Genomic DNA, 27,732 nt, shown 5'->3' with positions numbered 1-27,732 from the left:
ATGACTGACATTGAACATTTAGGAATAAAGACAGTATATGAAGAAGCAAATTGCTGTCTTCTTAAGGTATAATTCTCCAGAAGACTCCTAGGCACTGTTAAACATACAGTCTTTGATTGTTTAATTTTTGTTGTTAACTATATGAAGTCTAAGGACTTCATAGTTAAAAGCTATCTTCCTGCATATATATCTTAAAACCATACTTGCAGTGATAATCAGAAAGCAAACCAACCCCTGTGCATTTTAGAGGATAATTTTAGCCATCAGGACATGTTTTAAAAGTCCAGCTCTCTTAATCTGCTTAACATGAGCTAATGCCCTGTGTGCTGTTTTCATGGCCAAAATCAGTGATTTTCTCATCAGCAGAATTGCCTATCCATAATTGTTTTTTTTGTCAAAGCTGCTCTCCCTGTCTATTTGTAAAATATTTGAGTAAGCTCTGCAGATCCTTGAGGAGCTATCTGAATATGAGCAGCCTCACTGTCTGTCTGAGCAAGAGAGTTATCCTGGTGGGCATTGCCACGGTTTGTCTTCAGACAGCAGCATCCTTTGGCAACTGTCGTGTACTTGGAAGGCATTTGCTGCTTCGGTGGCAAGCGGGAGAAGCTATTTCTGGTTGAAGAAAGAGGATGTATTAACTCCAGATGGGTCCAGTGCAATACAGAGTGCACTTTGGGGGCTAAAGAGCCAGAAAGAAGACGTTATGGTGTTTTTTTTTTTTTTTTCTTTTTTTTTCTCTTTTTCATCATATTGTGTAAAAATCTTCCCTGGTTAGAGGGTTTGTGGGGTGTGAAAGCTCTGCACGTCCTGTCTGTTGCAAGCTGGCAGAGAGCTTGCCTGAAGATGTTGAAAAGTATTTTCTTCCGTTTTATTGCCAGTTTTTTATAAGAGGTTTCCTGGAAGTTTTAAGTACTTGAAATGGGATGCTTTTAGAGCTTTGCTTAAGTCTGAGCTAGGAGCAGTGGTGCTGGCTTTACCTAGATATGCTTATTTAACATGAGTACTAAGGGAAGCTTTTCTGAAGTATTTTACATGTATTTATTAATTCTCAGATTTGTTTTTGAATACACCTGAAGTGAGGAATTTAATCAGTTCAGCTTCAAGCGAGCATTTCTCTGCCATTTCAAAGAAAAACACCAGCCCATGCGCTTCCGTGCAGGGAACCAGCAGCACAGCAGTTTTCAGCTTGGTTCTGGTTTTTGCAACCCGAAATTCTCTTTCCCTGCTGTTAATGGGAGATTTAAGGTTTTTCTTGCTTGGATTTTTAGCAGTGGAGGTCTGTCATACAAGAATTTATTTGAACAGAGACTTGAGAGGAAGCAAACTGATGCATACATAGAAATGACCAGTGTATAAGAAATAGGATTAAGGCACAGCAGTATTCATGAAATGATATTGATGAAAGCTTTGGCATACCATAGTGGTATAGATGGCATTTTTAATGGTATTTGTTTCAACATACAACAACTTAATGCTTGATATTCCTTATGCATCTCTTGAAGGTGTTTCTTTTTTCTTTTCAGGCTAAATTACTTCACTTGGGTAGAGTTTGTTCGCAGCCTGCGTACTTGGTCAAAAATGTTGCTCAGCATGTTTGTTGCTCTAATGTTGCTCAGCTAGTTTGTAATATGAAATATTGCCATTACTGATATTCAGAATAGCGTAGAATGATTTAAAAATTCTTGAAATGGAGAGGATGTAGCTCTTTGGCCCAGTTAGGTGCAGTACTGAGCTGTGCAATGAGTTAGGCAAAGTGGTGGAGGAAACACGATGGAAGTACAAGAGCTGTGACAGTGTCTGAGGTTCCTCTAATTGCACTCTAGCATGAAGGTTCACCCAAATTTCTGTATTCTTAGCAAACTGCAAATGATGGTGATTACTGTGTTTCTTTCTAGGGGGAAAATAATTGCTAGACCTGAAATCTAGGCAATTCTCCTCATTCTCCTTTGCTTTCCTTCGTCGCTTTCAGTTCACAGTCTGACTTGTTCCATCACATGCACTACACAAATGTATCGATCTATTAAAAACAGATCCATGTTAAAGCCCATTTAAATGGATATTCCATACATTAACATACAAACCAGAACCTATTCTGTTGATAGCATACTAGGCAGGTTATTTCATTTGAACTCGTGCTAAGCTTTTAATCTCAGGGCTGCCCATGTGTTTGTGACCCATCCTGCTGGAGCGTGGATGTCCAATGAACCAGTTTTACCATTTAGCAATTAATTGTTTTCCCTTTTTGGCTTTCATGATGTTTCACCCAGAGATGTCAGAAACCTGGCACGAATATGCAGATTAATAATAATTCTGCCTTTTGTCTGTGAGAAGGTTGTGCTGGAGTTCAGCACCCATAGCACCTGAACTGTGATCCTAACTTTCTCTGGAAATTAGTTTAAAACTAAACCTAACCTGGGATTGCACACTGTTTCTAGAGCTCATATATAGTCTGTGCTTTTCCTTTTATTTGTAATTTCTTGTTTGGTTGTTGTTTTTTAAACATCTCTGCTGTCATTGAAGGAGCTGAATTGGGAAGAGCTGGTGCTTGGAGACTAAAATCTTTTCTCCATGAGACAAATGCTCTGCCCTTATCCACAAAGCACGTATAGATCTACCTATCTCAGCACTTCTACCTGGGCAGCCAGACACCACCCGTTCAAAAGCTTTGTAACTTGTCACCAAGCCTCCATGGGAGCAGGGCTTCTGATTTCCCGTCTGTACAAAATAGCTCAGCATTAGCCAGTAGTAATTGTGGGTTGGGAGCCTTTGATGGTGATGATAAAATACAGAGACTGGCAGTCAGAAGTGCAAAACTGTGTAAATATATCTCCTTAATTCAGATTTTCTTTTTTAACTTCTCTTCCATTTCTGCTGCTTATCATGGAATTAAGTTCCAGCCCTCAAAGGGACCATTGCTTGGCTCAGTGGCAGAAAATATGATGAAAGCACAAAACTATTTATTTTCAAGAGGTGAAATCATCCAGTTTTAAGTTGTTTTTGTTGGTTTGTTTTTTTCTATCAGTAGTTAAGATGTTATTTGTGCGTTGAAAGGCAATCATTGTAAGATACCTTGCACTGTTTTGCCATATCATTGCAGCTGCAGAAGAGCAGCCAAAGCTATTCTTTGTAGTATGTAGCAAAGTTGGGCCAAAACAGGAATATGAAGCTCGTTAAATTGGAAATACATTTTCTAGCACTTCTGTGTTTTTAAATTCAGATGTGTTCTTTGTTTGTAGCTTGTTTCTTTATGAACTAGTCCAGCCTGTGAAACCAAACAATGTGTTAAGGGTAATTTCATATATTTTGTTTCATTCCTCGGATAACTTGGTATGTTTTGCTAAAAATAGAACCTAGAAAGATGAGAATTTCATTCTTTCTGTTGTCTGGATGTGCTGTGGCTTCCAAGGAGACCAAAATCCAAGTGTGTACTCCATCACTATCCAGGAGGTAGATGTGCCTGTCTGATAATTGTTATTTTATGGGTGGATCATAAAGTACTGCCAATTTAAGAACACAGTTTCTTCAGTATATGGTTTTGTGTATTTCCCCATGGATTCCCAGAGAAAGGGTATGTGAATTTAGTTTAGAAAAAATTAAAGTTCAGGCAAGAGCTTCAGCAGTTTGCAGGTGCACGCAACGTTTGCTCTTTGAGCTGAAGATGAAAACAGACTAAAGGCATTCCTCTGGAGAGCATTTGGCACCTTGATGAGTAATTTTCTCAGCAATCTGACAGGTAGCAACTCGGGTTGATTCACACTGTTTACTGCAAGCACACGGGCTGCCCAGGGGCATTGCGTTACGGGAGAGATTTTATTGCCCTTCTCAAATTTTGAGCATGAATATATGAGCGCTTGAATTTCCAACGCTTGTTTTGACAGTGGACAACCACTGAGAATAATAAAAGTGCATGCTAAGTTGAGATGAGCCTGCACACAAAGTTTTGTGGCAATGATGTTCAGCCCTGTATATTGGTGGGTGACACAGCAGTGACTGTGGAAAGCTGCCCAAGGCAGTTTATCCTCTGAAGATAACTGTGGTGGAGAGAAGTAGCCTTCTGTCATCAATTATAACTAGAGGCTGTCCCAGTGTCAAGCCTGGCCTCCAGTTATCAGGTCGTAGTATCCATGGTGGAGCAGCAGCTGGGGGTACTTCCACCACCCCGATCCCATGCATGCTGGGGATGCAGCATGTTCTTGTCTGAGAGACGCAGAAGACCATCACAGGACCAACCTCTTTTATAAAAAGCAATAAATTAAAAACCACACCAAGCCCTGTGAGATACGGGAAGGCTGTTCATGGTTATTCAGGGTGGATCAAGTGGGCTGAGCTAATGTGAAGTAGAACAGTATTCAAGCTTTTAAAACTGTGATGTGTGTTGTCATTGTAACTCCAGGACATCTGCTTTTCTCATGCTCTGATTACAATCTTACATTCTGTAGTTGGCAGCTTCTGTTTTTACAGATTTGCAAGAATTTACTGGTTCTCTTAGCAGGTTTTTCCTTTCAATAACTGTATTTTATCCTGTTGAAAAGCAAGGATAATTGCTGTGTAGTGCTGTCAGAGACCAAAGTTATTCCTGAGTTTCAGCAAAGCAGAAAGGCAGCAGCAATACCTGGTAAATCACGGGAGGAAATGCCCATCTTCCCTTCCATGTTTTGTTTGGCATCATCCAGGGCACTCGCTCTTTCTCCCAAAGCATTGCGTTAGCCTCAAGACAAGAGAAACGACACCAGAGTTTCCCCATTTCCAGATGTAACCAAGAAACTGTTTGCATTTTGTGTTCAGCAGTGTGTTCTTGTTGTTGATCCTTGTGAGTTCTGTGCAGCTCAGCTCTTAAAGAAAAGAAACACGGAACAGCAAACAGGCTGACATCCACCGACTGTCAACAGATACGTCTACCACGGCATGATTTATCTAATGCACTAGGTAGAAATCCTGCCTGAAATTCTTACATTCTGTAACAGACAATAAAAAAGTAGCGAAGCTCTGTGATATAATACAACAGCAAACTCGGGGAGCCTTTCTGCAGCATGTCTACAGATGTTAATATTTCTGCAGAGATGGGATGTAAGAAGGGCTTTACACATAGAAAAGCTTATTTGCTTTGAAAAGTGGTAGGATTGTAATAAAATACAGTGAAAACCAAATAGCTGCTCAATTATATAGTAAAGTATAAAACCTATAATTAAATATTAATGTGGGGTTAATATAAAATCATCAGTAGCTATTTACTTTTTATCACAAAACGTTTGAGTAGCGATTATCCCATTATAAAATACATGGCAGGCCCATCAAATATGTGTCCTTCGGCATGCTCCCTTTTATCCTTTTTTTTTCTATTCCCCAAATTTAATAGTCTGGGCATATTGATGGTGTGGGAATGATTTAAAATGGCAACTTATCACAGAACATTATCTAAATGTATGCTGTTTTTATGCTATGTAGTAGAAAAAAAAAGTCTCTCTCTAGGATGACAAATGCCTAGAAACAAATCTCAGATATCATGAGAAATAGCATTTCACTCAACACTCATACATTGTCCTGGTCTCATTTGTGCCTCTGCTCTTGGAAAGAAGAGGGTATTTTTAGACAAGTATTTTGGCTCTGTGCTGCAGGTGGTGGTCTCACTGCAAAATGCAGAGGCAATTCTGTGTCTCTTCATCTTTAAGCTAACACAGCTGATCAGCAGCACAAAAACTGCTGAGGATTATTATAGCTAAAGAAACCAACAAACCTCCGCTGGCAGTAGCTTAGCGTATACACTGGGCATTTTAACAATACAACCATCCAAAAAAAAAAGCCTGCTGGCAGACCACTGGAGTAAGTGCGTTAACAGGAATATGCTCCACTGAAAGCTTGGCAGCTCCAGATGGAAGTGTCCCATCAAAAGAGATTAACCGTTGCCTTCAGTGTTCAGGGGGATGCTACAATACGCTGTATTTTTTCGCCACTGGCACACTGGCTCATAATCTCATATGTGGTCACAGCATTCAGCCGATCCGTGGCTAAATAAGCAGCAAGAAACAGCGGCTAAAACAATAGCAACAGATTTGGGGTTTGACCGAGGTTTGTAATGCCCAAAATGTCTTTGCAGTCATGTAGAGCATCTGGGCAGCATGCAGAGAACTTCCCTGCCTTCCTCATCCTCTGCAGATCTGCTGTTGCTGTGGATAATGCAGGCTGCTCGAACCATTTTAAAATCAAAATGTAGTGTTTTGGTTGTGAGGAATGTTGGGGACATCTTATGAAAACATTTGATGGTGTTAAAAAGGACATTGAGTGCAGATAAATGGAAAGCTGCACAGCAAGAGTAGCAGTCCTGTTTCTGTGTGTAAGCTGATGGCGTCTGGGCTGAGGTTTATAATTTAGGAATGAGGCCTTGCGTCTGTAATATATTGTTCTTTGAAAATGTCAGCCTAGCAGTCTCTCTTTCTCAAAAAAAAAAAAAAAAAAAAAAAGCCAAACTGGGCTCTAGGAGGGAAGTAGTGACAAAAAAGAAATGAGAGAGGGAAAGTCTGTCCAAGCTCCTGTAAACCCATGGCTTGCCTCCATGTTGAATACTGCATAGGCTTGTGGCTGCCCTGTCTCAAAGAATCTCTCGTCGAACCAGGGAAGGTTGAAAGAAGATTGAAAAGGGTAATGAAGGCATCTAACACATGAAATGTCCAATGGCCTACCATTCTTTCATCCATAAAAGAGACAACAGAGCAGATACAAGAGAGGTCTGGACGATGACGAGCCACATGAAGACCCCAAGGACGGAGGAGTTGTCCACTTTTTCCTCCGCTACAGGAATTTGAGGGGTGTGAATGAAGTAGCTAGTGGAGTCAGGCTCAAAAAACCACCCGCAGCTGACATGATGGACCTTTGACATAGCCCCTGCTGCCCATGGTTGTGCTCCTGGGTTTTCCCTGCACACAGAGAGGGAAGATGCTCTCTGTGATGTTCCTGCCTTCGTCGCAAGGGTAAGGGCTCTGACAGCGGTCTCCATCTGCCAAAGTTGCCATCCATAACTCTGGTTCAACTTGTTGTCTGCATTGATTTCAGAGGCCAAGGCTGCAGACTCCAGACTACAGCTTTCCTGGGTAAATAGAAAGAATCTTTTTTGTTTGTTTGTTTCCAGATGTCAGAAACCAATCTAAATGAAATCAGCTCTTGAAAGTCTCCCAAACGTATGAGCCTCCTTCCGCACGGCTTTGGACTGGGCTGCAGGAACAAGATTGAAATGTCTGCCCTGGTTAACTTGATGAAACCTGCATTTTCTTTCTGTTTAGACCTGGTTGATGCTTTCAGTGCTTTGCTACAACTGCAGGATTGAGCAGCAGTGTCCTACAGGAGCCAGAACACGGTTTTAGATGTCCTCTCCTTATCTACATAGATGCTGGGGTTGTAACAGCTTGCTAAATGCAAGCCCTGGTATTTCCAGCCCTGTTTTTTTTCTTTTCTGGAAAGAATCAGCTTTCGTGCAGCAAGTGGCATAGGCTGAAGCTTAGCTGATGGTTTTTGGGTGTTGGTACAGCTGGGAATAATGAAATACTCATTAATTGGGATAATACCTAACAGCTGGCAGGTGTGTGCATGTAATGAGCAGCCACCCTTGTAAGCAGCAGAAGTCGTGTTTTAAAGGATCTGATAATTGCTTTGCTGTCCTGAGCTGTGAGAGGCCAGGAGTCATCTCTGGGATACATATGTAAGTTCTGCTTTGTTATGGGTCTGTACTTTTAAAAGCAAAATTAAAGCATTAGAGTATGTTATGTCATATATGTGTCTAATGAACCAGGTGTAACTAAAAAAAAAATCAAAATTAAGTAAATGCAGAAGTGGAGGAAAAGGAGTGTAAAGAAAGGTGCTATAAGTCTTAATGTGAAGTTATTTGAATCAAAAATGTGAGTGTATTTGTACTGAAAAAGTGTGAGTTGTTTCTTTCAAAGAGATTGGAGTCCTGCGTTAATGGTTGGAGCTGTGCTTCCACTTCTTGGTGCATATCGTGAGTCTTCTTATAAAGTTATATTTTGATGATTATGCAGTTTAGGCATGTATATGCTATATATGACATGGGTAACCTTTTGACTTCCCATTGATGAGTATAATCCTAGGAGAGGATCAGTTGTGATTAGGTAAGAGTAACCCCCTGAGAACAGGTGTTGAATGTCTAGGTGATCCACGGTTTCAGCAATTTTCCAAAAGGATACCTATAAAAATCCTGGTAAATGAAGTTACTGGCAGCTGTAGAACACGGACCCACAAATTGCTTGATGCCAAACTCACCTGAACGTGGGTATGATTGCCTGGGAGCGGCACCCCTGCCGACAGTCACAGGGGTTGTGTATTTGCAGCTGGAAGCACGGCAAAAGTGATGTTAGTGCTAAAATCCAAAAGCTTTGCTTGGGCTTGAAGAGATTTCCAAGATACTTATGAGAATAGTGGTAGTAAGGGAGCAGTTTCATGCCATGTGTGGGTCAGTTGCTAAAAAGGAGCTATACCCCTCCTATAGCTGTGTATACCTCCATATGACTGTCTGTGTGCCCCTTTGCAGGAGGGCTTTGCCTGTCAAAAAGGTTATTACTACTATTACCAAAAAAGCTGCAAATTTTGGAAGGAAAACGTAATTCTGGCAGATAATCATACCTTGCTCTCATCTCAGAAATAGCCCATCATCTAAATATTTTCCAAACAGGCTTCAGCAGAACCAGCACCTTAACCTTTTTTTAAATCTCACTGCTGAACTTGCTTTATGGGAATCTGGAGAAGTTACAGAGAATTTAATGTTCAAACCTGCCTGCTGGGTATCAAAATCTGTGAGGCAGACGTGCTGCCAGCAGTCCTGGTGCTGGGTTTAACCCCTGATGCTCATGTGGGATTAATCTTTCAATTCTGCACCAATGTAGGCTGAATATGGGCTAAAATATCTATAAATGGGCAAATCTACAATGTCACTGATACTGATGCAGGGTGAAATAATGGGAACGTTTCTGCAAGATCCAGCTGATGAAGGATTAAAGGCTGGGCATATTTGCAATGCCAATCAGTATGTATTTATGTAAAACTGGCCAGACGTGCCTGATTTCTTCCTCTGGGAAGATTGATGCTTGTTGCAGATCCAGTGTGCTGAGGCTGTTCGGTTTGGTGCTGCTCATCAGTTTGATTTCCAGCACACAGCACGAGGCAGAACCAGTAACACATGTGGAAACCGAAGAAGCCTTTCCTGATGAGAGAGCACAGTCAAGATGAGGTGATGGGCATGGGTCAACTGCATGTACTGCAGTGATCCAAAACCACATGGTAAATGTGCTGGTGGTTGATTTGTCTGAGCTTTGGTATTAGTGTAATTTAAGGCACAATGACAGAGACCCTAGTAACTCAATGCTGTACCTGATCCTACAAATGAAAATCAGTTTCCAAAGGATGTTTTCCAGTTGCAACTACCAGGGGAGGGGGGAAAGGCAGGCCTTGTCTTTGTACTTCTAAATATATAAAAAGGAAAAAAAAAAAAGGCAGTTCCTATACATTTGCATGCAGTTTATCCTTGTGCAGCTTGCAGAAAATGACTGAAGTTGTGTATGGGTTCTTATCTGATCCTTTATCAGGGTCTTCTCTAGTTTAGGCATTTAACTGTGTAAAACCTTAGACACTTCCACTTTTGTGAGTTGAGGGCAGGCTATTTGAACTGCTGTCAGTTTGTGCTTACATTCTATTTTTGTTTGCCTTTTTTACTGGAGGATGTTGGTAGCCGCTTGGTATGGGCAGCTTTCCCCTCATGCATTATTTGGCATTTTGCAGCACCGCGTCTAAGCCCAGTTTTGTGTCTGGGTTATGTTCTCCCTGACCACGCCAGCTTTTACCCCCAGGAAGCTGTTGCACAGTCCTCAAACTTTATCCCCTTTCCTTCACTCTCCCCTTGCCCTTCTTTATCAGATCGCAGTGTGAGTCCAACCCAGGTCACTGTGGGCTTGGCGCGTGCTCTGTGCCTTGTAGCCCTCGTGCAGCAGAGGGTATTCCCTTTTACCCTGCAACAGCTGAGCTTCTGTTAGAGCCTTTGCGAAGAGGCCACTTGCACAACTTACCTGTTCATATAGACACTGTGTTGAATTTGTACTGACTTGACTGGTACCAGAAATCGGACTCAGCGGTGTGCAGTTTGCTTGAAGCCCCGGGGCGTCCCTTAAAAAGCTGCAGCACATTTGCCACCCTGGTTTTCCGTTATTGCAAAATCTGACCTAAACCATGGGCTATGTGCTAAAATGATTAGGTTGGCAATCTGAACAACTTGTGTTCGTGTATGTTAAAGGCAGCATGAGTTGATCTAGACAATTTATTACCCTTCATCGGATCTATTTGCTGTAAATCTTTTCTACTGATGCTTTAATTGGAGAAAGCTTCTCTTACATCTCCCATTTGTAGTGAGCCAGCTGGGGAACTCCCATAGCTCCTCACTGCTGAGTGCTCCCAACCCAGCCTCTCTGCTCTAACTTTGTCTGCCTCAAGTGCTCGTTTCAAAACTTGGCTCTCCACGTCCCTCAGGTGCTTGGGGAAGCTCCCTGCCTGCAGAAGGCTTTATGGGCAGCCTTTGGCCAGGTGCTTCTCAGCCTCTGTTGGGTACTACGCCGTGGTTTGGCACTGTTCTTGCTGGAGCTCGTGCTCTTCTCCTTTTTCCCCTCATTCAGGTGCAATCACCGTTTTCCAAGGTTATCTTTTTTTTACTTCTGATATCTTTCTGCACTTTGCTGTTTATCCGTTTTAGTTCTTTACTGCTTTATTTCAAGTCATTTTGGGGACAGCTGGTATATACTTCTTCCAAAACTCTCATAGGCGCAGAGACACAATTCTTATGCCACCTTGAATGTTTCTTTTCCCTTTTGGCTGCCCTCTTCCATTTCCTTTTAACAAGTTTCCTCATTTCTATGTAACTTTTCTCTTTTGGGGTTAAACACGCTGTAGCAGTAGTTCTGATTTTGCACTTTCACAGTAATGCTGAATTTGAGGATCCTGTGACATTACAGCAGAAACTTTAGAAAGCAGACCTTTTGCACTGGCCCAAGAACTGTTTTTTCAACCAAGTCGAGGGTCTTCTTTAAGGAGGAGACTTTCAGTGTGTACCAAAACTGTTTCAATAACATCAGAGGAATGGCTTTCCACTGCTGTAAGCTTTCCTTGTTCTTTGTTTTGGAAAACTTTCCAATGAAATCTTATCTTTTGAGCATCATAAACTGATGGCCACTGTTTCTGATCTCTGGGAAGCAGATCTCCTGGTTGGAAGGTCACAGAGGGAGATGTCTGGAGTAGGAACAGGAATGCAATCTCTCTTCTCGGGAGTTATTTTTTATAGCTTTAGAACAGTAAAAATGCAGAAATTTGGCACGCTGCAAGGCTTGGGGAGAAGAATACTTGTCTTTTTTTCTTAGCATAGGAATTACCGAGGGTGCATTGAGTGCTTGTTGCAGTTCTCTGCTTTGCTTCCTATCAATTAAATAATGTCTTAAACCATTCCTGCCCTGCCCCCCCCGCCCCCCCCCCCCCCCCCAGGATCATGAAAGCAAAACTGGGGGAAAAAAAATCAAGACAGAAAAGAGTTGAAGGCATTTACAGTTATTTACTGAGATTTGAGAGCTTTAAGTAGTTGTTTTTAATTTCTATTAGTGTTCTGCTCAAATAAGCCTGTTCTGATTCCCCATTTGAATACACGCAGTACAGCCGCGTTTAATACTCTGCAGGTTCATCTCAGAAGAACACAAAAATACGTACTTTGTAAAAATTCAAATAGATAGAAATAAATGTTAAGGATTACATTCTCCCTGGCCAAAATGACAGAGGCTAATGAGGCACATACCTTGTTCAGCTGGCTAAGGCATGCCAAGGAAGAACTGGAGAATTTGGGCAGCATTAAAGTCGCTGCTGTAGTCCTCACCATCTCATCTCTGATTTCTGTCTTCGTTGTAGAGCTTCTATACTTACAGAAAACAATTCCTTTCTGATTGAAGGGGCCTAATTCAGTCAGTTTGCAGTAATTTCGGTGGTGGGATTAGACCAAGCTAATTGAATAAATGGAATGGCAGCAAGATGTAAGCGCATAAATCATCCTGCGGAGGGCAGGAGGTCCAGCTACTCATTCTCTTAATGTTTATCTGCACTTACACGCTTCTCTGGATTGTCTCCAGAGCCCCCAGCATTTTGCAGAATCAAAATCCCGGGCAGCAAATGCATCACAGTTCCCTGAGTCAGGAAAAAATACAGGCTGTGAAGGTACGTCAAACACAGCTACTGCAGGCAGCTGAACAAGTAGCAGTAGGAACCGTGTAATGTTAGCACAGAAAATCGTATGGTAACAAAATTTTAGGGTACAGCCAGGAACTGCCCTGAGTTTGCCTTCAGGTGTCCGGAGGTGGATCCATGCCTGGTTTCTGCTTGGTGGCCACCTTCTCTCCTGCTCTTACTCCTTTGCACTTCACCGTACCAGCTGCAGGTAACCTGCACTGGCTCCTGTGCTCGCTGGCCTGCTCTCTTGTGTCTTCTTCTCTTAAGAGCTGTGCTCATTAGTGGCTCCCAACACTAAGAAAAAACAACAACCAACACTTGAGATTCTGAACAGCAGCAATGACATGTAGTTAGCTCCAAAGCAGATGAGCAAACTTCACAGAGGAGGCAGCCTTCAGTGCTTTTTAACCTCAATTACTGCTTGCCTTTGGGAGGCACCGTCAAGTGATACGTGAGTTATTAAAAACTGCTGCTGGCTGGGGACTGGAGAAATTGAAAAATAATTAATAAATGTCTTTATAGGAAGAAAAAAGGCTCTTCAATATTCAGTTTTTAAACATGATTTCTGATAGCTAAAGTGCTTCAGTACAGCTGAGATGCCTGCTACAACTGCTGGTTTTAAGTTAGCAGTGTTTTTCATCGAAGTCAAAGTGATCTGTAATGATGGAATGATGCTTCTGCAAATCAGCAAGAGATTTTATTTGAGGTATGTATTAATCAACAGCTATTTTAGATGTATGCCCATTACAGACTTCAATAAACATATTGGAAACTTTCTTTTTCCAAACTATCCCTTGCAGCATGTATTGAAACCCCACAAGCTTATCCAATGAAATGCACAGCCTTATTTTCTCTTTGTATACGTACTTAATGGCTTACAAAATAGCTTCTCATGAAGCACGTTAAGTCCACTGTCATCAAAGAAAGCAAACATCTACCTCTGACTGTGCAGAATGTTCTCGCTGCCTAGATCAGATGCTTGGAGGACCAAGATTTGAAGGTTCAGGACAAGCACTAATAATTTGTCCATATGCTGTCCCAAAGAATTTGAGCAAGGAGTTGGGGTCCTCTTCTCCAGGCAGGCTGGAGGGTTCCCCATAGCTCAGGGATGGCAAGGGACTGTGTGGGGAGACCCGTCTGAATTCCCAGCTGGCATGGGGATGCTGAGACCCTGTCAAAGCCCAGGCAAATCCCACGTTCAGCCAGCGGGTAGCCCTGTGGTGTGCTGCCGGCTAAGCCTGCAAGGAGAGGATTTCCCCCACAGTAAGGGAGGGGGGATCAGGTAGATTTCACCTGGGCGGGTGGAGAAGGTGTCGATTCTGGTGTGGGGTGAAACGCTGTGGAGAGACCATGCGTTGCTGTCTGTGCTGAGGAAAATAACGGGATGGCAATGTTTTTGGAAGTTCGTGTGTTTGTTTTTTTGTTGTTGTTGTTTGTTTGCTTTAAGGCAATGTCATACCATCTTCCTCCTGCCTTCTCGTTGAATGAATAACAAAACCTGTTTTTCAGAAGGTATAATGCTTAGTCCTTCTGTTTCATAAGTGATCTTTCAAGATTGCCCTTTTCCATTTCCCTGCCTGTGCTTTTTGTGTTGGGTGGTACTGCTGTTTGACTGCTGGTTTATTCAGGCTGTAGTTGCCTGCTCTTTTCCAACTGCAGAAATAACAAAAGTCCCTTCTTGGAGATCAGAGACTGAAAAAGCAAAGCAAATGGGCTAAATTATGACTGGATGCCAAATCTTCTGCTCCTATGTAGCCAGAACAGAGTGGATCTCTTATTAAATTGCGTGATGCCTGCGTAGCAAAAAGCCGCGCCCTTCCCCAGAGGGATCACTCACTCATGCAGGCTATTTTTAATGATTTAATCCATGGGTTTTTTGCTGTGCTTAGCACATTGCTGAAAGGAATAAAGCACTGGAGGGGAAGCGGGTTGCTAATTGCTTGCAGCGTTATCTTCACACAGCTGGACTGAAGCTACCATCTCATTTCACATGAGCCAGCAAGCAGCCAGCACACGGTGCTCTTCTTTGATCCCTTTTGACCTGTTTGGATTTCAAGCCACACACCAACAGGACGAGGCTCATCAGCCTGCGTTGAATTTCCCCACCTCAGGTTGCACTCCAAATGCCACTTTGCTGAGGAGCAGGAGGAGGAGGAGGAGAAAAGGTGCTGGAGACTTCTCCCCATCATCTCTGAGCAGCTGGATGTGCTGGGGAGTGCAGGGGGAATGTGTGCCCTGCTGGTTACGCTGCTATGTCAAAACGGAGAGTAGTCTTGGGGTGAATAAACCTAAAATGTCGTAAGACCAAGTAGGAGCAGCAATAGGATGTGATGAGTTCTCTGCACAGTTGTTTGTAAGTCAGAGTATGGGGAGGAAGTAATTCCCTGGAAAGACATTTTAAGTCTGATTAAGAGGCATCAGATGCTATGGTCTTGTTCTGATGTGGGATGCTTTGGGGAATAAAAGTGTGGAGGCTCAGGGCTGGACTATAATTCTTCCACAAAACATTCCCTTCTCAAGGAAGGATGAGCTTGTGATCCCTGCCATGGCTTTGGCTGGAATTACGTGTGTTTGTTGAGGAGGCAATGATTTGTTTAAGAACTATATCCCAAAATATTAACTCTGGCACTGAATGAAATGTAACAGAGACTCCTGAACATGAGTGCTTGTTAAAACTTGTTAAACTAAATGCGTCATCAAAACAGACAAATGCTGAAGCAGGTCAAGCAAGGGCGTTTTCTGACTCTTGTTAGGAACAGCAACACATGTCAGCAGCTGTATCTGGCTTGCAACAAGAATGTCCCCTCTCTTAGTTTAGACTTCTTTAAATGGCTGCGTGTACGTGTCACTTCTGCTGGATTTTCTGCTCCCTAGAGGTAAAGCTGGTCAGGAGGTGGGACCAGCTAACCAGGAATGGGACTTTCTCTGCCTTTCCAGCGGGGCTGAAGTTGCACTCATGTTTCTCATTCTATGGGCATTGCAACAGCAAGTGCCAGCATTTGCTGATGAATTAATGGAGCTACTAAAAGCTTAGTATTTCAGGCTATGAAATGCGGTTTGAGAGGGGGGAAAAAAAAAGCAAAAGCTGTAGCACCCCAGTATTTTCTCCCTCGTTTAGCTGATCACAGCTCTTGCTTCTGGTGCCTTTCCACTGGCACAATAGAGGAGGGGAAGCTGACTGTCCCAGGTGCCCTGTGTTATCCAGGTCCCACCAGCAGCAGATCCCTAAAGTAAAGACAAGGACTGGGGCAAGCATACATGTTAAGTCCTCAGTAATCATCTATTAATTAAGATTTGGGGAAGAAACTTAAGAGACAGGCTAAATTATCTACCTTACATGTGTGTCTCTCAAAGCACAGTCCCTTTTCTTGCTAGGCAGGAAGGTTCTCACACAACTCTGACTGTTTTATTGGTCTGTGGGTATTATCCATGGTTTGCATTAGCTTGTAGCGTTGCTGTGTCTCTTTTTTTTCCCAGCCAAACACTGTAGTTAGTGTGCTCTTTTCATGGCTCAGCACTCAACAACTTGAACGTGTCAGAATTAATGAGGGGGAGAACGACGCTGTAGCAACTGGAAGTGCAGAAAAGATGTAAAGAAAGAGGAGATGAGCATTTGAGTCATAGCTTAAACCCCAGATGAAGAATTAAAGCACTATAATTTTGTCAAATAGTTCAGTGACTTTTAAACAACATGACCCAGTGCTCATCATTACCCTTTTGTACCTGTCGGTGTCATATCACACCATGAGTGCCTGTCTTTGTGTCTTCTGCCCTTTTCTGTAGAGGTACCTCAGATATATCTTGCCATCTCAGATACCTACATCTTGTTTGGACCGGGTCTTGCTTGAGTTTTGAGATTGTTTGATGGATGTAGTCCCCCAAAATGAAGCTTTTCTTGAGGGCAGAGACATATTTTGATGCAGCAAAGCCAAAGCTTTTAACCCCCCTTTATCTGAGATGGCAGGGGATGGTCAGGGATGGGTTGTTTTGCCATTCCGATGGAAATGTGTCTGTTGGGAAATACCTCCAGGTTTTTAAAAATATTTCCTTATTATAACATTCAGTTAGCAAACTATCTCTACTTTGATCACTCAGAAGTCGTTTCCGGTTGCTTGATATTCCCAGTGTGCTGCCAAAGGTGCGGTTCGACTTCCCTGGGTTTCTCAAAACACTGTTACTCAAACTCGTATCTCAAAGTCTAGCAGTACTTGCAGACAACACTGATTTGTACTGTATTACGTTTCAGAATTATACGCAGCGTTTTGTTGAAAATACATAGGTGAAAACAGTGTGAGGCAACAAAAATCTTCCTTCCTGATGCTGTTGTACTTGGGCAAGTTGCTGGTTGTTTGTGCTGCCTGAAGTTTGTGTGTCTGATGGTTGAATTTTAATTGGAATGGGGAAAAAAAAACACACAGGGCTTGTGTCGTGGCTCTATCTTTCTGTTAGTCAGGAATGCGCCAGGATCTGCGCTGTGAATATTTCCATTTGAGAGTGGCCTACCAGGGCCATTGCTGCCCAGTGAATTACAGGGCTCAGCTGTCATCGATTTTACACTATGCACAGAATGTCTTCCATCATTTTGCTTAATATTATGCAACTCTTCTACATGCAACAGCCCAAAATTCATCTATGTTTGTGTGTGTCCTTTTGCTTAGCAGAAGATTGCTATCGGTTTAATTTGTTCTACTAATAACATCAAGTAAAGGAGAAATTCTTTTTATTCCTTTGCTTTCATATGAAAAGCCACATTTTTACTTTTGCTTTGTATTTATAATTTTTGTGCAATTATTTCAGAGTAAATTTTAAGTTGTATCAAAAGCCCCTGTGAGCAGCTATGATCTTTAGCAAAAATACAAATCCTAGACACAAGCTTAAACAGTCACGTGCATAGAAACGTAAAAACTTACATCAAAGCCCCTTCCGTAAAGCACGCAGTGGTGAAGCAGCTCTAAAAACCAGCACTGTCATCCTCCTTTTGGAAACTGCAGCCAAACATTGGGCAGTCATGGCTCTTCAGGAGTGGCTGCGTTAGAAGGGGGGAGATGGGTAACTTGAAGGAGACCCTGGGGATCCCATTAGTTCCTGCAGCAAACTATATGCTGGCGCTGTAAAGACATTTTATGCATAGCAGGGCTGAGAAGGGTAGCACGGGGATATTTTGCTACTTGTTACACGAAGAAAAAAAAAAACGCTAATCTATCCTCTACTCTAATTTCATAAACTTCTGCTGCTTTAATTAGGCTTTTCAATCAATAGAAGCATCTCGCCTGAAAGGTGTCCCCAGTCAATTAGTTATACGTAGTGAAGTCATATATGGCACTTCTCTCATTCCTGTTGGTTTTATTCATGAACTAAAGCGTCCCATGGTGCAGAATTGTAAGTGCAAGTGTCTGGCTGCGTAAATGGATTTCCACATGGCTTTGTGCTGATCTTTATGAGAAGTTGGCTGTATGAGCTACCTTTTGGAGCTAAATAGCCAAATAGCACCTAGAGCTGAACAAAAAAAAGCAGTAAGATAATGGTTTGATACTTTTTAGAAAGCGTCATTAATTTTCCTATATGTGAGCAGCTCTTTAAAAAAAACTGCCTTCCTTTAAAAAAATAAAAACAAAAATTGAAAGAGTGAAAGATGTATTCCCTAGACCTGTACATTGTTTCTTTTAGGGGGGGGAAAAAAAAAAAAAAAAACAAAAAAAAAACATGGTAAAGCTGTAACTCCTGCTCATTTTCAGTCACTCAGTATTGAGGTCTGTGTGCATTGCAGTGCTCAGAGTATGGATGGAAGAAAGGACCTTGTTGCTTTGCAGCTTGCTGGGACATTACAAATTAAAACCATCCCTTTCCCCTTTTTCCATGACTCTGCTCGAGGTCTGGTGATTACTCTGAGGGAGAAAGGAAGAAGGAAACTGCACCTGGCTCTTGTGTTAGCTCTACTGTGGGTAATAACAGAGCAACAAAAGAGTTAATGCATGTTCTTGTGGTGAAAAGATGGGTATGTGTTCCTTAAAGTGAATTCAGGAGACCTGAAGTCCCAGCAAACCGTGTGACTAGCAGCAGCAGAGATGCTTTCCACTTTTCTTTTCCAGGGATATCAATAGGTAATGCTTTATAGCTTTTATAAATGCTTTGAGGCATAATTAATGCTTATGATGTGCATCAGCTTTCGTTTTAGAAAAGGCATTGCATGTGCACTTTTTGTTACTTTAACAAGCAACTCCTTTCTGGTAGCCACATATCCTTAAAGCAGCATTTTCTTTCAAACGGACTTGTAACATCTGTTTGTTTTCCAGTCATTTTTAAAATATTCAGCTTCATTACAATTTCTGAGTGTACGCACCCTCTTTAGGATACGGAGTGCTGTCTTTAATCATTTATTTGATCTCTTACCCCCAGTGAATAATCAAACTAGCTCTAAACTTGTGCAGGTCATCTCAAAAATTAACCCCAAGTTCTGTCCTACTGGTTCTCATTTTTATACCTGCTCCTTGTTTATGTTTTTACCAACTAGCCAAGCCATTTCCCAAGACGATTTTTCATGCTGAACACCAAAATGCATCTGTTTTTCAACTGTTTGGTATGAAAAAGACACTCTCAGCAGAAGTACCATCAAAGGCATATTTGTCCAGACTTGAAGACCTTAAGAAATGGAACAACTTAAACTGCAGGACATATTTATATGGTCATTATAAATTTGTCCCTAAGGTCGATGTTCCCGATGAAGAGGTTCCAGGAGCCACAGATATTGCAGCCTGAGATTTCCTTTTTCTTTCAGGACCCCCTTCTCTGCCTATAACGCAAAGCCACATACAGGTCTTCTACCCCATTCTGTTCACTAGAAGCAGGGCAATTCCGTATCTGCAGTGCAGAACTTCGAGGGGCTTGGTTTGTTTTTTCCTTTTCACAAATAATCGGAGACATTTCGTTTCAACCCCTCTTCAGGAGTTCAAATGCAATACGCAGTTATCAGTATTTGTTGCATGAAATTAGACGTTTGAGCAACTGAATGTTAAGCTTCCGGCCTGCATTAGACCCTTGTTGGTTTTCCATTAACTCATCCAACAGATACGAATTGCCATCAAACTTAAAATAGTACTTGAAGTGATTTTTATGTCTTTCAAATTGTTCTGAATGCATTCTTTATGAACTACTTTAAGGAACTCTTTCAGCTTTCGTCTTTTATATGGATGTTCAATACTGTAATAAATACAATTTCTTAAGTAGTTCATGAGCTCTTTGTCAAGAAGGTGAGTTTAATTAAAAGCCTTGAAAAATGTCCATATCATAGAAATGTAAAAAGAGTAGAACTGTATTTATACAGCAGGGATGAATAAAATGACATAGTAAAGGTTATGTAAAATAGCAGTTAGCTTAAAGACAGCAAATGACATCTAATTACCATTTTTTGTAATACAAATTATGTGGACATGCTTTGAAATTCAAAGGAAAAAAAACCCTGACACAATGAAAGACTTTCATAATGCTTAATTAATGTTTGTCTTGTTAAGGCCAGGAAGTTATGAGCCTCCAAAAGAGGTCTTCGCATATTTGCGGAAGTAATAGGAAGCCTTGGAATTAGGTTAGAGAAAATCCAACATATATATGTATACCCTCAGGCAAACACCATGGGTATTCAGGAGTTGGACTTGATGATCCTTGTGGTTCCCTTCCATCTCAGGATATCCTATGATTCAGTGAATGGAAACACCCTAGATGGGGTTTCCTGAATAACTCATGAGATTTCAAGCAGTTCCCTTTGAAAAATGGGGTAAAGGAGGTAGTGCAGAAGGTTAGATTACACAGTTCACTCTTATGGATAATGGATAAACTCAAAGGCAAGATGAAAGTCTATGAAATGTGAAAAAAAGGGCCTGGCCACTTGGGAGGAATACAGGTATTCTGTCAGGACCTGCAGGGATGTGACGAGGAAGGCTAAAACCCATTTGGAATTAAATCTGGCAAAGGAGGTCAAGGATAACAAGAAAGGCTTTTTAAAAGTATGTCAAAAGTATAAGGAAGGCTTGGAAAAATGTGGGTCTGCTACTGAATGAGGTGGGTGCCCTTATAATGGGACACTGAGAAAGCAGAGATGCTGAACACCTTCTTTACTTCAGTATTTACTTGCTAAGACTGCCCCTCGAGAATCCCAGACCCCGGAGGTAAGAGAGAGAGTCTGGGGAAAGGAATACTTCCCTTTTGTTGAGGAAGATCTGATCAGAGAGCGTCTAGCCAAAATCAACACACACAAGTCCATGGGCCCCGACGGAATGCACCCACATGTGCTGAGAGAGCTGGCAGATGTAATTGCTGAACCACTCTCTATTATCTTTAAAAGCTCTTGGAGAATGAGAGAGGTGCCGGATGACTGGAGGATAGCCAATGGCACACCAGTCTTCAGAAAGGTGAAGGAGGAGGATTTGGGCAAGTACAGGCCAGACAGTCTCACCTCCGTCCTTGGAAAGGTGATAGAACAACTTGTTCTGGAAGCCATCTCCAAGCAATTGGAAGAGAAGAAGTTTATCAGGAGTTGTCAACATGGGTTCACCAAGGGTAAATCGTGCTTGGCGAACCTGGTAGCCTTCTATGATGTCATCACTGGCTGGCTAGATGAGGTGAGAGCAGTGGGTGTTGTGTACCTTGACTTCAGCAAGGCTTTTGACACTGTCTCCCACAACATCCTTGTAACAAAGCTTAGAAAGTGTGTGGGAGGTGAGTGGACAGTGAGGTGGATTGAGAACTGGCTGACTGGCAGAGCTCAGAGAGTTGCAATCAGCAACGTTGAGTCTCGTTGGAGGCCTGTAGCAAGCGGTGTCCCCCAGGGGTCCATGCTGGGTCTGGTCTTGTTCAACATCTTCATCAGTGATCTGGACAAAGGGGTAGAGTCCACCCTCAGCAATTTTGTTGATGATACAAAGCTAGGAGGAATGGCTGACACACCAGAAGGATGGACAGGCTGGAGAGTTGGGTAGAAAGGAACCCAATGAGGTTCAACAAGAGCAAGCGTAGAGTCTTGCACCTGGGGAAGAATAATTGCAGGCATCAGTACAGGTTAGGGGCTGACCTGCTGGAGAGGAGCTCTGTGGAGAAGGACCTAGGGGTCCTGGTGGATGACAGGTTGACCATGAGCCGGCAGTGTGCCCTGGTGGCCAAGAGGGCCAATGGTATCCTGGGGTGCATTAAAAAGAGTGTGGCCAGCATGTCAAGGGGGATGATCCTCCCCCTCTACTCTGCCCTGGTGAGGCCACATCTGGAGTATTGTGTCCAGTTCAGGGCTCCCCAGTTCAAAAAAGGGATCTTCTAGAGGGAGTCCAGAGGAGGGCCACAAAAATGATTAAGGGCCTGGTGCATCTCCCATATGAGGAAAGGCTGAGAGACCTGGATCTGTTCAGCCTGGAGAAGAGAAGACTGAGAGGTAATCTGATTAATGTTTATAAATATCTGAAGTGTGTGAGGCAATTGGACGAGGCCAACCTCTTTTCAGTGGTGTGCAGTGATAGAACAAGAGGCTGTGGCCAAAACCTGGAACACAGGAATTTCCACATGCATAAAAACTTCTTTACAGTGAGAGTCAGAGAGCACTGGAATGAGCTGCCCAGGGAGGTTGTGGAGTCTCCTTCTCTGGAGATATTCAAGACCTGCCTGGACACTTTCCTGCCCAAACTACTGTAGGGAACCTGCTTTTAGCAGGGGAGTTGGACTGAATGATCTCCAGAGGTCCCTTCCAACCCCCTACAATTCTGTGATTGTGGAAGGAAAAGTTCCCGGGGTCCTACACAGTATGTGGTATGGGTTACTGGGCCTAGCGCCGGCTGACAGGGTGTTGTCAGATCCCCCATATAAGGGTCGTGCAGGCTGTAAGCCGTAGGACAGAGTACCGAGGTGAAATCCTCTCACTGAAGTCAACATGTGTGGCTCAAGCTTTACGAGGGCCTCAGGGCTTACATGAGCCACAGAATCATTCAGGTTGGAAAAGACCTCTAGGATCGTCTGCTCCAACCTTTATCCCATCCCTGCCAACTCCTCTGTTAAACCGTGCCCCTGAGCTCTACATCTACGTGTGCTTTGAAGACCTCCAGGGACAGTAGAGTTGGTCATGCTCAGGCTGCCATCTTGTTATCCATAATCCCTGGTGCCACAAGGCAGGATTCACGCAGGTGGGCTCAACCCACCACTGGGGCCGAGGTACGACCCACCTGGGGCAGGCACCACGGCAGCCAGGGCAGGACAAGCTCTTCCCCTGAGCCCGGATGTCTTCACAGCTCATGTTACGATCCGTGACGTTTGACTCGCTTACTTTTTGATAGTGCAAAAGGCCTTATTCTGTTGAAAAAAACTAGAAAGCAGGCAGTAAGAAACAGGAAGAGTTAGACACAAGGTGACAGTCTACCAGAGAAAGCAGCTCTGGGTGTGATTTAATATAATTCAGTAGGATTTTCTGAAAGTGTGCTACTAGGAGCCTTTGTACATTCTGTGTCTTCTTCCTGTTAGCTTGCAAAAAATCTTTTGCATGATATGTTTTCTTTAGAGCCTACTGAATCCTCTCCTTTAGACTCGGAAAAGTCCCAGGAGGGATCGGTTGTGGAGGGATGGAGTTGTGCTTTTTTGTTGTTGTTGTTGCTAACCATTTCCATTGTTTTCTTTTCTTAGTTATATCTGATCTTAACCAGGCATTCCTGTGCAAAATATCCAGTGCTTTTTCCTATGCGAGATATATACAGTTCTTGGGATATCCTGGGTCTTCACGGTTTATTGTAGTGAGAGCAAAACTCTCTGGAAAACTTATATGGAGTCATGTCCTTCCTGCTTTGTTTCCTCCTCACATAATCTGAACATATTATTAGTCTCCACCAAGACTGGTGCTTATGCAGTGGGGTCAAACCTAACTCTAAAAAAGATCCACGGTATACGTGCAAGAACATCCCTTGTTTAAGAGTGAAGTTGTGTTGAAAATTTCTGTACCTTCCTTCCTCAGTGTGATGCTCTGAGAAGGGGCCTGGTGCTGAGGAGGAAAGGCGGGGGTAGGTAGGGCATGGGGAAAATTGGGAGAAACCTCTGGATTTCATATCCCAGCCAGCATGAGTGAGAGAATGATGTCCAGTACTTGCATCTTTCCACTTTATCGCATTTTATAGTCATTAGTGCTTTTCCTCGTGCCTCAGCTGCTGCCACCCTGCAATCATCCTTCATTTAAAAAGAAACAAAAGAGAGGTTTTTTCTCTCGTGATTGCGAGACAGGCTGGAAACGAGGAGGAGCACTTGCAAAGGCTCCAAAACCAGAAGGCTGCTGCTGAGAGCTCAGTGGTTGTTATGCACTGAAAGCAAGATTGCCCTTGTACCAGTGCCCTGGCCCTGGAGTGGGACCCTAGAAAATGAGTACCACGCAAACATCGCTGCCCACATCTGACTCCAAATCAGGGCGTCCTTCACGTGGCAGAGGATGGGCTCTGTTTAGCAAAACATCATGCAAATCCAAATAAGAAGTTAATTCTATCTGTGTCCTGAAAAGAGCTGAAGTACTAAAGCACTTGTTTCCTGTGAACAGCACTTGTCCCCAATTCTCCACATGAGCAGTAGAGCCCAGGAGCTTCAGTGCACCGTGGTTTTGTGATACATGCAATGTATGCGCTTTTAACATCGAAATTTGAGTTAGTCAAGCTCAGAGAGGCAGACAGCAGAAAAAAATGTGAAGCATCAAAGTAAAGATGAAATCTGTCTCTACCTACTCCAGCTCACAGGAATATGCCAGTAATTTCAGACACTCATAAACAGGCATATTTATGCATACTCTGCTTTAAAGGCTGTTCCCAAATGGGCAGTTCACAAAGACGTGGATGGAGCAGATGCCAACTTTTACTGCACATGAACACCGCAACGCTGGATTTCCACCATGCATGCAAAGAAAACCCCGTTTGCAGCCCAGCGCCTTGAGAAGGATGCTGCAGGGGTATCCTGCTGCCAGCCTGAGAACAAACCCCAAAAATTCAGTGCGTGGCATGAAGTACTGCCGAAACACCAGCACCGAGCATCCCTCTGTGCATTTTAATGCTTTGTTTTGGATGCTCAGGGCATCCAAAATCATCCTGTGTGCCACCGTTAGGATTAATTTTAGGCTCATGGTGTGTTTATTGTCTTTTTCTTCACATTCTCCTTAATACCTGTCCTGCTCTATGTGCCACGAAAAGCCATAGGTTTTGCCAGAGGATGCAAAAAGAAAAAAAGCATCAACTGCTGCTTCTGTGGATATGCTTTTATTTTTTATTATTAAACACTGATATTTGACTTTTTTTTTAAATTGCCCCACTTTATGGGCACATGGATATAAACTGTGCTAGGAGAAAAAGCATTAAAATGTTTACCTTTGCCTGAATGCTGCATCTTTCATTGTCCAAATATAAAATTACTCTATTTGCGCAGTATGGGGTGGCAAAATACCACTGTGGAGTTCAGTGAAGGGACCTGTTGAGAAAGCAGACAGGATTGGGATGAACTCATCATTGTACCGGTGCCATTGTTGCTAGAAACTTGAAGCACGAATGTCTGAGAGTAGAGAAATTTGTTATTGCTCCAGCTGTTGAATACATCCCCTCTGCGTCGCTCTGTGCCATATCCCGAAATGGAGTCTGCTGGGGCTTCATTCATGATTCATGATGTGTCTGGAGGGGTAGAATAATTCAATATGCTCCTTCTGTTTAGTTAAATGTACATGTGCTTTTCATCATTATTTTATAAGATGCATGCTACAAAATACAAGTAACTGGAAATGACTGTTCTTGCTGAAGCTTAATTTTCACAATAATCCCACAAAACTGAACAGAAGTAAGAGGATGGTTATGTTAAGAAATTTTACTTATCATTGCTGGCAGAAAGACCCTATTTCTTTGCCTGAGGCTTTCCTGGGCAAAGAAACAGCGATTTGAATAAAAGAGCTTAAAAGCAAACGTGAGGTGATGAATTCTGCCTATGGTGCCAGGCAATAAAATGTCCATGGTCCCATTATGCAGTCAGCACATGCTTTAGCCAAGGATGATTTGCTCAGTGATCCTGAAAAACTTTGGAAGGCTTCAAGGGAGCATGTAAAAATTTGGGAAAATGCTAAAAGATTGCAGGGCTTTGAGTATCTCCCTCCATTTTGAAATAATGCACCTATCTGTGCAGTGTACTTGATGTAGCTGTGATTTTAATGCTTTAAAACATATTTAAATGTCATACGGATGAAGGTTTGCTCCACTGGCCACAGTTTAACGGGCAGTGTGTGATGGACCTCGCTTTGCAGAAAAACAGCCCATTTAAAGTCTTTGTTGGGAAGATCGTTTTCCAACAGTGCTCCCTAAAATGTTGATTTATGTTCTTGTGCATCTTAGCAGCTGCACCAGAAGGACTTCCCACATGTATTAACATATGATATAAATGATCGTATAGCACGTATAACATCAAGAATACTTATGTTACTGTTTTGTAAATATTTTTTCAATTAAACTTTCCTGTCACACACACACCCCGTTTCACTGCCTTTGCACATGATGCAGTGAGAAAAGGAGTAGCTCATGTCTGAGCCTGAAGTTCATGATTTTCACCTGCTGGCTCCGCAAGAATAAACGAATAGAGAAGCAAAACTCTTTCCTTCTGCAGGCTGGGGAAACAAGCAGCTTAAGGAACACCCTGTAAAGCGAGAAAATGATGTCACAGAAGGGTTCAGTAATGCATCATCCCTATTTGTTAGTACTTTATCTAAAGAAAGTCTGAATTGTTTCTTTAATGTTTATGGAGATAGGTATTCTACCCATTCCGATACCACAATAATATCATGTAACTACTACCAGTATGTAGATTGAAGACCAGATAGACAAAAGTTGCCATTTAAAACAAGGTGCTACAGTTTTGGAAGGAGAAATACCACCATCAAACATCTTTCGGAGTGCATCTCTCTGCTGGCAGTGCCCGAGGCATCAGGGTGGTGAAATCACATGGGCTGGTGGGAAGCTCTACAGGGTCAGCCCAATGCTGGCTACAGCCTAAAAGTTGGCTTTGGTTTGTACTTGGTGGCTGCTGGTAACATTTGGGCTCCTCTGGATTCTAGCTACCTCTTTCCAATGAATTTCATGTCTTAAAATAACAGGTTGCACAAAAATGTCCTAACCAGGTGCCTTGCTCTGAAACCTTTCCCTGCCTTGCTGGAGGGAGACAATCCAAGAGCATCCAAGCTGCTGAATCCTTCACGCTCCTGCTTGGTAATGAAGTATATGTACTTCTGGAGGCGTGGAAAGTAACTCAGAAAACACAGCGCACTTTCCAAGCAGAGAAAATGGCATTATGTTGCCTTGCTTTCTGCTCCGGCCTGCTGCAGAGACCTTCCAGCCAAAGAGCCAGCTAGCGAAGCCAGCACAGCCAGGGCACCAGGAGGTGCCCCAGCTCTTGGCTGTGCTGGGGAGTCTCAATTGAAATAACAAGTACTCACCATATTGACCACTTTAAATGTAAACTTGAATATTGATTTTTTTTTCCTTGTCCTGTTTTGACCTGCGAAATTTCAAAAAATATGCTGTGGCACTCACTGTTCATTCCTGTTTATCCAAGAGCATTTCGCAACAGTACAAACCAGTACAAACCTGGGCTTGGTTTCACTCCGTGCAATGCAATGCCTTCACCTGGAGTTTCAGATTCAACATGAGCTGTTTCTCAAAGGAAATCTTGACAGAAAGCTTAAGAAGTTGTGCCTTTGCTGAGGTTAATTTAAGAATTCTGTTCTTGTACTGCATTTTTCTAATTATCTAGAGCCTTTGTTAGGAGCTTGCACTGTATTGTCCTTTTGATGGGATTGCTCATCTCTAACATGCAATCAAAATATTCAGAAATTACTGCGGACTGCTAGGCATCATCTAATACCCTCATTTATAGAACTGTGGCTCCTAAAAATGCAGTGATGATACCATGTAATCAATAATTTAGAGGTCCCAGTAATACTTATGTCAGCACTCCTGATCAACGATATCATGGAAAACAAATACCCGTTTCCTCACGTTTTAAGTGTGCTCTGGGAATCAAAGAGCTCATCTCCTTGTTCTGGGCATCCCTGTTTTCATCCTTGCCTCTTCATATTTGTCACAATATTTATTTTACAATATGCTCAAGGTTAGGAACATGAATATTGCAGCTTTGCTACTTTCTTTTGGTGCCAGCTGAACTCTTAGTGGCTTCTAGGATGATCAGTGATTGCATTATGTGCTGTTATAAAGATAAAACTAAACCCCAGCTATAACATTTTAGTATGAAAAAATATGAAAGAACCAATAAACTTTAATTGTAGTGTAACTCCATTTAGCTCCTCTGATTGCAGTATAATATTTTATATTATTGAGTAGGCTTATGAAGCCCCTGTTACAGACAAATGTACACACATCTGTTTTCAGTGTGTTATTTATCACATTCCCTTATGTTTTTTATTCTTACAGTCAGAGAATAAGATACTCTCCTGAAATCACT

At 42.5% G+C, this 27,732-nt stretch overlaps 1 protein-coding gene across 9 annotated transcripts in view; it reads left to right on the top strand.

Annotated features, from left to right (window-relative positions):
* The window catches only part of PRKG1 (protein kinase cGMP-dependent 1), a 467,683-nt gene that overhangs the window by 228,220 nt on the left and 211,731 nt on the right, over nucleotides 1–27,732 (top strand). The window contains exon 1 of one of the 9 annotated variants that reach the window (XM_083843689.1): nucleotides 738–7,690. The exons of the other annotated variants lie outside the window; for them this stretch is intronic. The gene's annotated coding sequence lies outside the window, so the exon portion shown is untranslated. Of the gene's footprint in view, nucleotides 1–737; nucleotides 7,691–27,732 lie in introns of those variants that run through there. 9 annotated transcript variants of the gene reach the window in all.

The sequence above is a fragment of the Anser anser genome, assembly GCF_964211835.1.
Source record: "Anser anser genome assembly, chromosome: 7".
Taxonomy (NCBI): domain Eukaryota; kingdom Metazoa; phylum Chordata; class Aves; order Anseriformes; family Anatidae; genus Anser; species Anser anser.
Note: the sequence above shows the minus strand (reverse complement) of the source record. Positions and strands in the feature narration are given on the sequence as shown.